This window comes from Rhipicephalus sanguineus, chromosome 9, assembly GCF_013339695.2.
Source record: "Rhipicephalus sanguineus isolate Rsan-2018 chromosome 9, BIME_Rsan_1.4, whole genome shotgun sequence".
Lineage (NCBI taxonomy): Eukaryota > Metazoa > Arthropoda > Arachnida > Ixodida > Ixodidae > Rhipicephalus > Rhipicephalus sanguineus.
Window position 1 is genome coordinate 22,465,586 of NC_051184.2, and position 13,223 is coordinate 22,478,808.

Consider the following 13,223-nt stretch of genomic DNA (forward strand, 5'->3'; position numbering starts at 1 on the left):
TGGGGGGGGGGGGGGGTATTCAACCATCCTTTGGGTATAGTCGTTCGTGTGTTTGTATGTGTGCGTTTATATATATGCACGTGCCAAATTTTAAAAAAATCTGGGGGGAGGGGAGGGGTGTTCCAACCCTTGCCTCCCCCCTCCCGTGGCTACGCCAACGGCCTAATCTTGCGTTATGTTGAGGAAGTTCAGTAATTCTCCATAACGACAAGCAACTATAACTCACCGTTGTAAAGTCATTCCATCTCGTATACCTCTACGACAGTGCTAAGTAAGGTACCGCGGTCTTGCATACATGCACGGTGGCAGGGCAAGTGCTCTTGTAATGAGATTCGACTTGAATAGACTTGCGCAAAGTCACTGCCTCACGTGTACCTGTTTTGCAGCGCTTCGTAATGTACTGCTCTCGCATTCGCGGTCGCAGGGCCGTATGCGTGCGTAATGCAAATCGTTTCGTCCACGCGGTGCTTATGCATATGAACCTCAGAGATTACAAGTGTGTGAGAAAAAAAAAAACAAAAGAAATTAGCGATGAAACTCGTAGCTAATGGCATGTAGCCCACACGACAAATCTACTTAAAATCTTACCTCGAAAAATTAGCGTCTGGGATTCCGGTTTCCGCGACACTGGTACGCCCGCACATTCGGCAAGGTACGAAATTAGGTTTCACTGACTTCGGTAAAAAGAATAACGGAATAACCGCTCTTCACTTGCTTGTCCTTTCTTTTTATTCTGCGAACTCAATTACTCCGGTAGCTGTGATTCCCCGGTGACTACTCTGCAGATTTGGCGGAGTCGTCAGGGGAATGATGAAATGCTGGAAGGATGAAAGTCTTCATCCCGGAAACTTTTGGAAATCCCGGAACTCCTACGACATTTTTTTTTCGAAAGTTCAGTTGGTAGAGTTGCCTTTTCATCTAGAACGACTACTTGCCAGAGACATGTTAGCGTAGACATGTTTTTGTCTTCTTCGTTTCAAGAGTTTGAAAGCTCCATACAAGGCATAATGTACAAGGTTGTTCAATACTTCCCAGGCCACGCTGTCGTAGGATTACATGGGATAGCGGCCTGGGAACTTTCGAACACCCCTGTACGTAAGGAAATGCAAGCCTTCTGCATGCAAAATTATTAAACAAAGGAACGAACAGGCGAAAAACATAAGTACGAGGAATATGAACTAGAATGTCGGAATCAAAATATTTAGTTAATCACACCGCAACATAATCGCCTACGCTTAGAGAATCATCTGCGCTTAGATATCTCACTACACCCCCCCCCCCCCTTTTATTTCCAATTTCATTTGATTACTATTCGCAGCAGAGAAGTTTCTCGATGTTCCTTTGCAGCAACCCACACCGTCAGATAGGCATACAAGATATTTGCAAACGCCGCAATACATGCACTTCGGGAACTTTGTAAGTCCCTCCTCCGAATTTAACGTGGGTAATCCGAAAAGGGTGCAAACCGTCGTAAGAAAATGGGACGGCAACGCGGACACTTCAATATTAAAAACGAGGCTGTTTGCAAGCATTGCAGTTTCGCTAAAAACAATAACCGAGGTGCTGGAGAGAAAACGTTAAAAGAAGTTGAAGAACTTTTGCTGGCGTTCTGACCAAGCCGTCGTCAATCATTTATGCGACAATATTATGAAAAATGAGCCGTTATCGCCGAGAGAAAAATTTGTCCGCGTCGCCGCACCCGGCGATGCGAAAGCAAAAGCGTCTCGCGAGCCTCGCACCGAGATCGTTATTGAGACAAATTCATTCTTTTCTTCCTCGTGTCGCGAAGACTTCTCATTCCTGGAGCAGCGAAGCTGTCGGGAATGATAATTCCCGCGCGTCCATCACAACTCTGACAACTCAGCTGCGCGGGGCCCACTTCCTTTTTGCTCATTGTCGCGACGCATGCGGGACACTCTTGGATTGCGTCGTTTCAGGGTTTCCCATTTAACACAGTGAGTACGAAAATGTGGAAAAATGAAGCGATAATATTGACAGACAGACAGACAGACAGACAGACAGACAGACAGACAGACAGACAGACAGACAGACAGACAGACAGACAGACAGACAGACAGACAGACAGACAGACAGATAGATAGATAGATAGATAGATAGATAGATAGATAGATAGATAGATAGATAGATAGATAGATAGATAGATAGATAGATAGATAGATAGATAGATAGATAGATAGATAGATAGATAGATAGATAGATAGATAGATAGATAGATAGATAGATAGATAACGAACTTTATTGGATCCTGAGGAGTTACTGACAGGACCCCCTAATATTGAGGCGAATTTTTTTCCAGCTCCTAGCCCTATACAGCGCGCTATAATGAAACACAGAAAGAGGCAGTCTATAAAGTTGCGAGCTGCCCCAAAGTTGGCGCATCTTTGGACGCAGCACTTCAAGTGGAAGAGTAGAACATGGGGAAGTTTGTGAAACCGAGGGTACCGGACGATCGAATACGCCGATGGAGGCATCGTCACTCGGAAGATACGAGAACAGCGAGGGTCCCTCCGTAGGCGTTTTATAATTTAAGCCTTCTCGACGCGCTCAGACTATAATCTGGGCCTCTTTCGTGTTTTACTTTTCCTTTTACTATATCATTTTCTACGCAATTATCCGTTTAAAAAAAAACGCTTGCCCGCAGCTCTAAAGGGATTTATTGAGCTCTTGCGTACGCAATGCTCGTATCGGAGCACTACTGGCGTAACTCTGATGATCTCAGCTGCGAGGCGGTATAAGCATGCGCTGTATAGGATCCTCGCAAAACTTTGTACCGCGGTGCCCCCGTTTGCATTCTTCAGTCCTAGCCTTCGGGACGGCTTTGAGCATTGATTTTCATCGAATATTTAAGCGGGCAGAAAGCTCTGAAGTGTGGCGGTGGCGTGAATTGTAAACGACTGTCTCTTGTGAGAGCGCGGCAGATCGATCGATAGCGGAAGAGTAAGGCAGGGCTAAGGCTTAGTAAAAACTTGAATTCGGAAGCCAAAATATTTGATGGGCTTTCAGATGCCAATTAAAAAGAAGTATACCTTAATCTCATGCGCAAGTATCGATTTCTCCGCTGATAGCGGAGCTATTTTAACGCTGGAAAAATACTGCGGCGACTTCTGGGCCGATTGTATATACTTCTATAGCATATATAGGCTAATGTTTACCCTCGGAAATCTCCTGTGGAGCCCTCTTCATTATTTCAGTTAACCTTAGTGTTTAGTGTTTTCTTTTAAGTGTAATGATGCGTATCTGTATTCCTCTTCTCAGTGCATATTTTTTTATCGCTCGTCACTTGTGTGTCACAATCAATTAAAGCAACAGACAGTTGAGCCAAGGAAAGCACAGGGGAGATTATTTGTTGTTTCGAACTGCAGTGTAATCGTTATGGCCTAAATTGAAATTAACTAAAGTGGAGGATGGTTGTAGGTTCGGTACTCGAAATACGTGCCTCAAGGTTGCAACTGAGAAGAAACAAGAAGGGACAGAGAAAGAATGCCAATTCTTCTCAGTTGCGACCTATAGCGTCACGTATTTTAAGTAACGACGCACCAAGTAGCCCAACATAACGTACTGTTGTAGGTTCGGATCGCGCTAACGGCGAGGCTGCATTTCGTCCAATTTAATCCCTTTCAATTTAGGTCATAATGACTATACTGAAGGTAAATGCAACAATTAACGTCCGCTACGTTTTCCTTGGCTTAATTGTATGATGGCTTCATTGGTTGTGTCTAGCAAAGGAACAAGATCTTAGAACAATTCCTGCTCTTTCGTACAGTCACATATACGAATATGTGCGTGTGCGTCTCCCTGCGTGTGCGCATGTGTGTGTGTGTGTTGTGTGTGTGTGTGTGTGTGCGTGCGTGCGTGCGTGCGTGCGTGCGTGAAGAGAGATGTAGAAGGTGCGCGCCGTGTCGGCCTCCGGAAAGAAAAAAGAATCATGGCGACCACAACTGCTCGAACGCCTGCCTGACCAGCATAATCATTTCATCTCCGGACATCTTCTTGAATAATCCGAATCAGTCGTCACGGAAACACACTGCTCGAAGAAACACACAAGCCGCAAAGATCACTGGCGCAAAAGGTACGCGTCTCCTCCATCTCCATGCAGAGCGCATCACTTATGCAGCGACGTGTACGTCTCAAAGGACTCGCGTGGTCGCATGTTCCATGCCTATATCGCATAAACCTAATGGAGACCACATCCTCGTTGTGGTATAGGCGTATCATCCTGTGGGAGCTGGCGTACCCTCGGAACAGGAGAGAATCCGATAAAAGAGGAAAACTAGATGAACGGTTGAGGTCGCTGTGTTCTTTCCGACGCGTACGCTTTCCGATGCTTCGACGTACTTTCTAATGGAAGCACGTCGAGGAATACGAAAGGGAATACGGAATGACCTCGTACAGCTCCTATTCAGCGGCGGCGGCAACTCCAAAGGACTTTTTAACCGCGCACACGGGAATGCACTCCGCGACGATCTCTGCAAGCAGGTTTAGTTGGCCTTCGACCCACGGAAGCGTGGCCTATAGAGGTACCCTCGGTTTTCGTGCTTACACTCGAAGCATTCGCTAAGTTTGACCATGGCTGGAAATTTCAACGTTGGGGATAACTTGGAAATTTTTCTCCTTAGGGAAAACCTTATCAAGGCGGAAGCCTTAGACGCGTCATCAAACGCGAAAAGTGACCGTTGGCGTCGGCGGCGTCAACGCCAGTGATGCCAAAAATAGCGATCATGTAATGATTTCACATTCCACCGAAATTAGTGACGTCATCATACCAAGAAATACCAAGAAACGAGAACGAGACGCTAGGCAATCCAGCCTGACAATAACAGCCGTTTAACGCCGTTTCTGTATTTGTAAGAAGCTGAGCATCCTTCATATATTGCTTAGCGAGCGTCAACACGAAAAGACAGAAACTCTGTTGTAGGTGGTAAGAACACAGAACGATGTCTTAATGCGAGCCCATCTACTGAACGAAGTCTCGCTACTGAAAGAAGTCTCGCTGAAAGAACTACTTTGGCCCAGGAAGCCATGCTTGCTAGTCGTTATGGTGTAATGTCCACACACGTCACTGGTTCATTCTTTGTGTATGCAAGGCCAATACAGGAAGGAAGGAAGGAACACAAAAGGGAGAAGGCAGGAAGGTTAACCAGACAGCAGTCCGGTTGGCTACCCTACGCCGGGGGAAAGGGAAGGGGAGTGGAAAGATGGGAGTGACAAAGAGAGAGAGGAGGGAAATGATCAATAAATGAGCTGACACATATGTGGCAGTGGCACTGCACAACAGTCATAGGCGTTCACCAAGGCCCGCAGTCCTTAAGAAGCACAAAAGTGCTTTAACTGCCTTGTGGGCCCAAGGTCAATACACAAACACACAATCCGTGGAATGTCATCGCTATGTGTGCAATCATCATTTTCTTTGGTCGCATTCATCCTGCGCAAAGAATACGAAGTTAGGAAGTAAACTGCTCTTTGAAACATACGTTGAAAACGTACGTGACGAGATATAGATACCCTCATCAAGAGCAAGGCCCCAAATAAGCACCAAGGCTTTCATTACGACCTTCTATAAATGAAAATTGTGAATGCGCATCTCGAAGAGCGTCGTCCAGGGCGCTTATATTGTAACGGGCTGAAAAGGACCACGAAGCAGACAAGAAAGAGGACGACGTTGACAGATCCTGCAAGCTGGGCGCCATCTTGCCAGCCGCTGAGTTTATTCTCTGTATATATATTGTAAATATATTCTCCCCGTAACATCTTTGGTGGAAGGGGCGGGGTATTCATTTCACGCAAGATGAAGCTTCGCAGCGGGCGCCTAGTTGCCTCTTCAATGACGACGGAAGTCAACAATGCCGACCCTTCAGCGGCTGGCAAGATGGCGCCCAGCTTGCAGGGTATGTTAACGTCGTCCTCTTTCTTGTCTTCTTCGTGGAATTTTTCAGCCCGTTACAATATTTCGAGACGAAGTACATCGTCTGTTTCTAATTTCTACTCCTGATTCACTTTCAAGTAGCAGACATTCATATGCTGAGCCCCCCCCCCCCCCCTACAAACATACACACACACGCTCGCACACACACACACACACACACACACACACACACACACACACACACACACACACACACACACCACACACACACACACACACACACACACACACACACACACACACACACACACACACACACACACGCACGCACGCACACACGCACAAACACACACACACACACACACACACACACGCACACACACACACAAACAAACAAGCTCACACGCGCGCGTTCCGAAGCACACAACGAGCGCACTGGTATGAAAACAAACACGTAAAACGGTTCCACTTAACGACTTGACCATCGAAGGTTTAATAACTAGCCCCCTCCAGAAGAAACCGACAGAACTGTGAAAGCACTAGGTACGAATAACTGCGGCAACCGAAACACCGATTTTGTGGAAATAGTCACCGGTGAAACAGCACCAAATGCCTGCGTCAAAAATCCCCATTGACGCTTCTTCCGCCCTGTGTAGGCGGCTCTGGTGCAATGCTATGAAGCTGTTGCGTTCTCTTTAACACGCATCTTGGCATTTCTTCCTTCATGTCCTCAAGCTGCCCTGCTTCCTCGCGCAACCGGCGAAGAAACATTCTACTCGAGCTGCTACACTATATACCGACATGTGCCCAGCCTTCATTTTCCAGAATGTCCTTGCGATGCACGGGCAATCTATCTTTCTTTGCTCTCGTGGGAGCGATACAGGGTGCAGTTACCGTGACCGAAGAGACTCGCTGGTCTACATCTTGAGACTAGCGTAATAATACTTTAGGCCCCGCTGCGATTCTTATATTTCCGACGTAGCAAAATGAGGGCGAGGTTTCACGCAGTGGGCTGTTTTTACATGGTTCATAGACATTTTTCGTGTCGTCATTGGTGTTCATGAAGTGATTGTGTGTAGGAAGACTGTCATGCTCGTCAGACGACCATGCAGCGTAATGCTGTCTCGCTGGACGCAAACGCGCTGTGTGTGTCATCCCTTCGCGACATACACAACTTTCGTTGTCTCGTCGTTATCTTCTTCTCAGTCGATCGCATTCCGATGCCCCAGAACGTTTTCTTCCCCTAACGCGGTTTTAAAGACGATAGTCTTTCTTGGGGAACCTAAACGCCTAAATTTTGGTCTGTCTTTCTGTCTTTCTGTTTGTCGGCACGTCCCTCGATTCAGCCACCCGGCCAAAGTTGAACCACTTGCTTACCGCCCACCCATCTCGAACTGGTATGGCTGTTCATACTAGTGAACGTTGTTAATCAAAAAGTAAATATTACGCATATCTGAGGCGTAACATCATTAGGTAAGTATTAGGTGGTGTGTTCGTTTAATAGAAAATACATAGATACGCAATTTTAAAGACCTTGATGGTATGCGTTTAACGTTGAGACAGTAACGCTGAAGCGATCAGCGGTCCAAGCCGAGCAAGCGCGAGCGCCAACAACAACCGTCTTCGTCTTCTTCTTTCGCAGGCGTTCTTGTCTGCGCCCTACCATGTTACAAATCACTCCCCCGCGGAAAAGGAGCCATCCTGGCGACCTAAGGAACAGGTACAAGTGGTGGGTCATAATGCGGCTTCAGTCGATCGACGTGAACAGTCTCGCGGCCGCGACGACGGCGGTCCGTAGATGATTGAACAGGCTCAATCATATAGTTAATTGGGGATGCTTGACGTAGGACGCGGTAGGGGCCTTCGTACTTAGGCAGTAGCTTTGTGGAAAGGCCAGGAACGGAGGAGGGAACGCGAAGCCACACCAACGTTCCAGGCGAATACGACTGAGGAGGCAGGTTTTCGTCGTGACGGTCCTTCTGGCCCTACTCGCCCTACAATGTTACAACCCTAGTTTCTTAAGGTGCGCTGAAACTTGTCTTCCTCCGTGCCCTCTGCACAAGCTCATGTTGTGTTTCGGTTTCGGTTCAGTATTGCATTGTACGAATGACAGGGGGCGCCGCTCTGGCATTCCTGTTTTACCCAGGCGACGTGTAAGTTAGAGAGTTTGTGGAGAGTACTCGTTGAGTGCGGACGTTTCTTCTCCTTCGGCGCATCGCGCCAAACAGCCTGTTTGGGCTGGCCGGCGTCCCCACCGGTCGCGTTGGTCACCGCCGGTCTTCGCCTGCCGCTGCGCCGGGACTACCAGCCCGCAACACAGCACTCATGTTTCCCGACGTATTGCCAGATGGCATCCATATCTCACGCAGCGCCTCTTCTATCGTCTTTAGACGACATTTGCAGCGAAGCACGCAGATACACGGCCAATTTTTTCACTGGCTGCAGGATCGTAGGCATGGTAGCTTTCTGCACGTCACGGGGTACTACCGCACTGCCTCCGAGATCGGCCCACATTTGACCAAGCGACTGTGTCTTGTTAAGATGTCATCCTGTGACGTCACAATGACGTCATAAGCGTCCGCAACCTGTGGCAACCTGTGACAATCTGTGACAAAATTGTGGCAACCTGTGACGTCGTGATGCCGTCGTCATAGGATGACGTCATTATATGATGATGATTTTTAACAGGACAGCGTTTTATGGCGGGGTGAACCAAGACTTCAGTGACGTATTTCCGTCACGAATATGACGTTGACAATTAGGAGGCTAACGGATGAGAACAAAAAACTATAACAAAAAGCTCCACTGACGGTGATCGAATCTACGGCCTCTCGGTCCTCGACGATAAGGGCCGTGCTATACCGATTCCTATCACGGAGGGATCAGCCATGTTTTTTGCATCACTTCCTGTTGACGCCTGCGGTCACTTTTCCACCTTGATGAGGCATCTAAGGCTTTCGCCTTGATATATCGATTCGTATGACATCCGCCCGTCACAGGACGCGAAATAGTATTATTACAGGCGAGTAACAGCTAAATAGAATGGCAGCAGGGGAGACGAGGAGCCCTCGTGCTGTAATGCCCTAAACTGCTGTTAACACAGTCACAACGTTTCAACAAAACACTACAATAGAAAGTTAGCCATATTAGCGATGGAACGCACACGCTATCATCGCTTATTGTTCTCTCCAAGGCATTTCCTGTTGAACATTCCACGCACCGCGCGCTTCGCTTCGTGCTTTACGCCAGCCTCGCAGTTTAAAAAATCCAGCTCGTGGAGGACTCGCCCTCACGGTCACTCAGCGCTTGCATTCCTGAAGAGAGCTGACGCGTCCATTAGCCCTGTCCGACCCCTCCCCTCTTCCTTACTCCTCCCTTTCCCGCGATTATTGTGTTCCCCCATTACCTGAATTCCTCGTGCGCTCATCAGCCGACGAAGGTGGGTGGCTTACGTGTGTAAGATGTACTCGGAAAGAACGTACATTACGTTCTCGCGGGAACATGAAAGAAACAATAAAAAAAGTAATTGCTCCTCTCGCTTCATGACCGCCATGATCATAATCATTAGCAGGTTTAAGTCTACGGTAGCCTCGGGGTCTCCACCCCAGAACGGTACCGGCGGCCTACCTTGCGTCAGCCGAAATGATGCTGTGTCTGCACGTTTTATTTATTATTTTTTTAAATCCCACACTACTTCACCTAATTTTGCTTCGGCCCTGCTCCCGTGCGTCTCTGCTCCTGGCTGTGCCAGTGCTTTTAGTAATCCAAAGTCAAGGGTCCTTCACTGAGGGTCCCGTTGAAGTCTTGTACTTTTGGAACCTCGTCTGTATATTTTACGCATTGCTAATGTCATATTAATAGCAATAAAATTGATTGATTGATTGATTGATTGATTGATTGATTGATTGATTGATTGATTGATTGATTGATTGATTGATTGATTGATTGATTGATTGATTGATTGATTGATTGATTGATTGAAGCTGGATCCGACGGATGGAAACACAAGGTGCCGATTGATTGAATGAAAAGAAGAATGTGCCTCAGGCAGGCTGGCCGACGTTTTGATAGGTGGACCTACCTTTGTCAAGGGCGCCTTGTCATCCCTGGTTGGTTGCTTTTATGCGGGCGATGTGATGACTTCATGGTCCCGTGTTGTCACTGGCGGTAATCACTATATGGAGTGAGGGAACTTAAGAAGAAACTATCTTAAGAAGCAGAGCCATGCCTATTTCCTATCCAGTTTCTTCTCTCCATACAGCGATTACCGCCAGTGACAACACGGATATGACGTCAACGGCTAACACGCAGAAAACTAACCAGCCAAGGATGGCAATGCGCCGTTTATGGAGCCACCCATATAAACATCGGCCAGCCGATCTGGGGCACCCGCTCCTGTTCATTCAATCAATCTGCACCTGCTCTTGGTAGCCAACTCATTACATGACCAAACCAATTACCAAAGTGCCCTCTCTTTCCTCTCCCTTTCCTTTCTTTTAACCGGCTTACCTCTTCTCTGGTGAACGGTAATAAACCAAGTGTAAGTGCGACTTGGTTAAACTGATGATGACTAAGTGGTGAACTCGTCCACGATGCGCCCACATCCAAGTTAACGAGTGTTAAATCTTCGTAGTCAAGCTGTAGATGTGATCGTAGGGTAACCCACTTCACAGCTGGCAATCAGCTGGCTGTGTTTACGGCTGCTTGGTATGCGCCGCAATGGGGTCGATATTCTTGATACAAGGTGGCGTTCGTTGAAGGTAAACTTCGTCATGCACAGGGAATTAGGTAGAAAGAAACGTTCCTGGAGCAATGTGAAAAAGAAAAAAGAAATGAAAAAAAGAAAAGAAAGTCACGTCACGGGATTCGATACCACATCTCGCTAGTGACGCGATGTCTGTGCTGGAGGTACTGGCAACGAGCTGAAATTGTGCTTGAATGCCTGAGGAAAAGAAGAAACAAGAAGAGGGCTGGCATGTAGGTTTTCTTGCAAAAAAAAAAAAAGTGCTGGGTCCGGGTGTATCGACTGGGCTACCCCATGCCGCCCATTCACAGGTGCTATCCCGCCACTGCAGAGCGCGGGAGCTTTTGCCTGCTGCGTTTCCGCCCTGGGCCGGTTCGCCCCTCCTTAGGCGACCTGGCGACCTCCGGGTTCCCCCGGGGTCACCATGTCGACGCCCAGCTTAGCGCGGACACCCGATCAACATAAGTCAACATGGGACAGGACTCCCAGTCTCAACCCGTCCTCTAGCACCGGGCTCCAGGTAGCTGGATTACAGGGGTACGCCACAACCCCCGCCCGTTTGAGCTTTGAATTAGGCGGGGATTTATATATAGAAAAACACTTAATAGTGGCGACATTCAGATTACTTATGTAAAGGCGTGTGGAAATATCAGTGAAATCACTTGTTTTCGTTGTTCTACTCCATTTGTTGCGGCCGCAAACGATTGCACTGTTTCGAAGTTTTATTACGCGCAGTGACATCTTGTGGTGAATGTAACAGTCTTAAGTTATACTTTAAGAAAGAGGGCGCGTACCGCCTTGTGGCATTTGGCTGAAATAGAGAAAACATAGCGGCGGCCTCCGGGATTGGCGACGCGTACCTATGTAATCAGGAAATTTCTGTGGAAATGTAATACTCAAAGACGAGTTATGAAATACATTGCATTTGGTTCCGTTAGCGCACCTGGGCTTTGCAAATCGCCGAAGGTGAATAATCGGAATTATTCTCTCATGCAATGCACTAATTGTTTTCACTTCTCATTATCATCATCGTCACTATGTTAAAGCCTTCGTTTATGTTAGCCTCCAGTTTCCCTACTTTGAGTCGGTGCAATGCTGCACTTGAGGCGGATATCTCGCGTTTTTCTCTTTCTCCGAATAAAGTTAACTTGAACCAAATTAACCCTTTCATGACGAGCGGAGATGAAAGACAACAGGAAAACCGCTTCTCTCCCTGAAGCGGCCTTATTCCTTTTCAGCCGCGTTTTGTGGAGTTGTGCGAGATCGGATTGAAAAGCGCTAGCTACTAGCTTACCTCGCATAACGTTACAATTTTTTGCTATCGCATTCATTGCTTAGCACTTGCGGTGAAACTGGGATTTCTTTCTGAGCCTTACAGGTGCTCTAAAGGGTGTTGCTGTCATGAGAATGTGGCTCGAGACAGTTGAGAGCCTCTTATTCGTAATGATTTTTGAAAAGTCAATTAGCTGCATACCACGGTGACGTCACGGCCGTGCGATGCATTCGCTTGGGTCGTAAACGTAATGACCATGCGATGAACACGTGCACGATGCGCGCATTGCTGGTCACATCGAAATCAAAGAGCGTGAATTGCCCATGGTCGAGCTACAGATGTGATCATACGGTACAAAGGCTTCACCGATGTCAATTATCAGCGTGGCGTGTGTGCCTATCGCTGCTCTACCTACGCCGCAATGAGGTCGATATCTTTAAAGTTAGGTGCGTTTGTGAAGGCAAACGTTGTCAGCCACAGTGAATTAGGTAGGAAGAAACGTTTGTGGAGCAATATAAAAAAGAAAAATGAAAAGCAAAAAAAAAAAAAAGACTGACGACATGGGATTCGATACCACGTCCCGCCGGTGACGTGAAGTCCGTGCCGGAGGTACTAGCTGCTGGTTGTAATTCTAAATTCAATGTCCCCCCCCCCCCTCAAAAAAAAAGAACGTGGCAGGCAATGCTGCAAGCAAAAAGTACTAGGTCCGGGTGTATTGACTGGGCTACCCCATGCCGCCCATTCACAGGTGCTATCCCACTACTGTAGAGCGTGGGAGCTTTTGCCTGCTGCGTTTCCGCCCTGGGCCGGTTCGCTCCTCCTTAGGCGACCTGGTCACCACCGGGTTCCCCTGGGGTCACCATATCGACGCTCAGCTTAGCGCGGACACCCGGTCAACATAGGTCAACATCGGGCAGGACTCCCAGCCTCAACCCGTCCTCTAGCACCGGGCTCCAGGTAGCTGGATTACAGGGGCACGCCACAACCCCCGCCCGATTGAGCGTTGTATAAGGCGGGGTTTTATATCTGTGAAACACATAATAATGGCATGATTTAGCTTACTTTTTTAAGGACGTTTTGAAATCTCAATGCAATCAATTGGTTTGTTTGTTTTATTCCATTTGCAGCGGCCGTAAATGATTACACTGTTTCAGGGGCGTAGCCAAGGGGGGGGGGGGTTCAAACCCCCCCCCCCCGAAATTTTTCAGTTTTGCTTGCGTATATAGGCACGCACACATACAAACGCACGCACGAGCATACATAAAGTATGGTTGAACCCCACCCGAAAAAAATTTCTGGCTACGCCCCTGCACTGTTTCGCA

The 13,223-nt window shown here is 47.7% G+C and overlaps 1 long non-coding RNA gene across 1 annotated transcript in view; it reads right to left on the reverse strand.

Annotated features, from left to right (window-relative positions):
• Nucleotides 1-12,889, reverse strand: part of LOC125759801 (uncharacterized) — a 28,053-nt gene extending 15,164 nt beyond the window's left edge. Inside the window, exon 1 of the long non-coding RNA XR_007417495.1 lies at nucleotides 12,732-12,889. This is a non-coding gene — a long non-coding RNA (uncharacterized LOC125759801). The remainder of the gene's footprint in view (nucleotides 1-12,731) is intronic.
• Between the last annotated feature and the right edge of the window lie 334 nt (nucleotides 12,890-13,223).